Genomic DNA, 3,670 nt, shown 5'->3' with positions numbered 1-3,670 from the left:
GAAGAAAAACATTCGATTTTTATCACAACTAGCGTTGCTAGGTAACAAGAAGCACGACGTCATAATTTTTCCGCAATCGGTGAAAGTTCAAGTAGAGGTCGCTACACTTTCTACAGCCGTAACTGCAAACTTACTCGGTTGTTACGCGAAATAAAAGATTTCTTGAAGTTTTGTCGTTATAACGAAGTTTTTGTCGTTTCCAGGGACCTTTCGAACATTAAAAGTTAATCATGTACGTTACCTACAATCAAATTATGTGGAGTTATTCCATCATGGTTTCGGGATGACCGTTATCGAAAACGGTCTTGAGGCCCTCTGCAATATTTGTATGCATTATTTAGTTAGTCCTGGCATTACACTGATTTCCGCAATTGGCAAGTGGGACGTTTGCCAAATGCCCCGGAATTTTAAGAATATGCATTCTCCGACTAACCAAAACATCTTTCATCCTACTTAGTTAAATCCTTCCCCCAAATCCCTGCTTTGCCCAGAGCCCTTTCATGTCAAGGTCGGATGTCTCTATGGTAATGAATGAGATGTGATACTATGATTTTTGAAAGTATGCAAATCTATATGTACTGTATGGGCTGGTATTTCCAACCACGGTAGAAGGTTCATGATGATTTCGAGACAGCCCTAGTGTGCACACCGAATTCACTCTTCGAACCTTCAGGCAGGGAGCAAAAATGGATGCTTATTCTGGGCAACAGAACAAAACAGAACGGCTGAGAACGACCAGGCCCTGTCGCTCAGATTATACAATGAGTTTGGAGGGAGGCCCTATTTTGAGGTACCTAGAGGACCTTTAGACAATGTACATTGAAATTCGAGATTCAAAGTAACATGTACTAGTATAAATATATACACGAAATTGCGAGAATGTACAAAACAAATTAAGTAAAAATAAAAAAAAATCGGGTCCTGGCGTGGGACCTGAAGGACCCTGAGTCATGTGCATTCAGATACAATTTCAAAACGCATGTGCGACGACAGGGATAACGAAAATAATCAGGTTTGTTGAATATACAGAATGTCAATTGACAAAATTCTGAACCTATTCTCAGCCGTAATTACTTCCAATTCGAGCACGACTCCGGTCTATCGCCATGGACAATTTATTACCGATTGAGTTGTGCAGGAAATGTAAGTGTGTGTACCTAACAGTCGGAGTGCATATATAGTGTTGTGTGCGAATTTTTTTTTTTTGTGCTACCATCTATATTTCGAATTGTGAATGAAGTGTAGTAATTCAATATTTGTACCGTTTTAGGCTTGTTGCTCTCTGTGGCGAGACTTTTTAACGGGGAGATCGGCTTGCAGCCGTAATTACTGTTGAACTCGGTTATAACGGCATCGAAGATTCCTTAAAATTTCGTCATTCAGAGATTGACATTCCCAAGACCTCTTAAGTGACTAACTACCTTCGAGGTACTTTATATAAGTGGGTTTTAGTTGTATTATACGGTTAACAATAAGGATACCCCCCCCCCCCCCCAGTGAAATTTCTAAAATACAGGTTGGACGAAAAATCCTGGACACATTTAAATATTGATAAAAATATCAACCAATTCACGTGAAAAGGTGCGGTTTTTGCACTTAAATATTCATCATGGCCTAGAGTATTTTTAATAAATTTAAAAAAAAGCTCAAATTTCATTCACAGGATCACTGTAAAACGATAAACTCGACGTAACACATAAAATGCAACACGAGCAGTGCGTAATTGACGCTAAAGACAATTTGCGAATAATAAAAAAACTACCATATTTCAACCTGAACACCCTTTCACTGGTTTAGATGTAGCCCGAGCTACAAAAGAGCGCTCATATTAAAATGTGATTGTTTTATGTAACGAAAATTGTCATAAACATCAATTATACACTGTTTGCGTTGCTTTTCATGTGTTATGACCGAGTTTTTCGATTTACAGCCTGCAAGTGAAACTTGAAATTTTTCAATTTTAAAAATAAATAAATAAAAAAACTCCAGGCCATGATAAGCATTTTAGCGCAAACAACATCTTTTTAAGTCAATTGGTTGGTATGTTTGTGAGCTTTTGAATGTGTCTATTGCTTCCCATACACCGTATAATTTCACTATTTTTGGGAGATGCTTTATATTATACAGGGTGTCCTGTAAATGCTAATGCGGCCTTTATCTCATCAATCGTCTTTCCATTCCAATTTTTAAAAAAAATTTAAAGTTATCCTGTGCCAGCTGCTTTAAGAGTGAAAATACAGTGCGCAACAAAATAAAAAATCTACATTTTTAAACGCCCCCCCCCCGTGCCTAACTTCCAGTTAGAAAGTTGTTGCCCTGTCTTTTCTGAGCCAAAATATATATATATATATATATATATATATATATATATATATATATATATATATATATTGGTTTTAACTGCAATATTCACTGAGATATTTTAATTCAAAATCGGAAAAAAAGTTGAGAAATAACAGCAAAAAAACTAACGGACAACGCTCCTTTTCTTCGTTCACAGTATACTGTCCTTTCCAAACTTTTCTCCGATTTTTCAATTCGAATATATCAGTGAATAACTTCAGTTAAAAACATAGTGTCTCTTTCGTTGGACACAGAAAAGACAGGGAAACAACTTTCCACTTGTAAGTTTTAACACAAGGGGACCATATAACTTTGCGACACTGTATTTCCAGTCTCGAAACTGCTACAGGGTGATTTTTTAACACATCTTTAGCATTTTTTAAATTGAAACTATACCTCTACGACTTCCGGTTGACGAGATAAGGGCCGCGTTAGTAATTACGGGACACCCTGCATACTCGAAATTTTTAAAAGACGAGTTTCGGGCCGACATTCACCTCAAGACAAAACCGAGGGTTCGTGAGGGACTGGCAGGAGAAGTCACGGCTTTGTGGCTTGATACGGCAGCCTTTAATTCACATTACTGCCAAGGTCAAATTTTTGAATCATAACTTATATGTGTGCTGCTCATACTACAGTCGAATCCCGACTGTATTATGAGCTATAACGGTATTCGTTATAGTGAAAATCTCGTTTTAACGAATACTTTTTCAATCCCCGAATAAATTTACATAGGAACCATGCTAAGTATCCTGGAATTCCTTTATAACGAAGTGATTCCTCCGGTCTCTTGGCGTTCGTTATAACGGGATTCGACTGTATACATTTTAAAAACCGTATATAAGCACAGCAAAACCCCTCTCAACAGACAACCCTCCTGTACGACCAAATAATAATTTCCCCTCGTATACATTTCAGACCATTGATTAACGGCTTTATTCCCGCCTCTTCTTTTATGGCCGAATGTTTTTGTTCCACCGATGTCTGTAACTCTCGTGAACACGAGTTGCACGTTCCTGTTCTATACAATTGTCATTTTGTAGTAACAGATAAATTTTCTTACTATTCTTTTATACATATTTTATAAAAGCTATAAATAATATCAATAATTTTTTTTTTCTGCATTTATAGATAATTTTAATAATTGTTTATTACGATTTATTTATTAACATCCACACAATGTCTTCTAAAAACAAAATAATCAAATCTGTTACGTTGTGTCTAGTTTTAATGTATGTTACTAGATGGCGCTGTAACCTCACAGCCGAATAAGGGGAAGGTTGGTCATCCGCCGTCGGCCAATGAAAGAAGTTTGCGCTCCTTCAGC

The sequence above is a fragment of the Pholcus phalangioides genome, unplaced genomic scaffold (genome assembly GCF_987345545.1).
Source record: "Pholcus phalangioides strain wild (caught in Gottingen) unplaced genomic scaffold, Ppha-v1.0 ptg000014l_1, whole genome shotgun sequence".
NCBI classification, from domain to species: Eukaryota; Metazoa; Arthropoda; class Arachnida; order Araneae; family Pholcidae; genus Pholcus; species Pholcus phalangioides.
Note: the sequence above shows the minus strand (reverse complement) of the source record.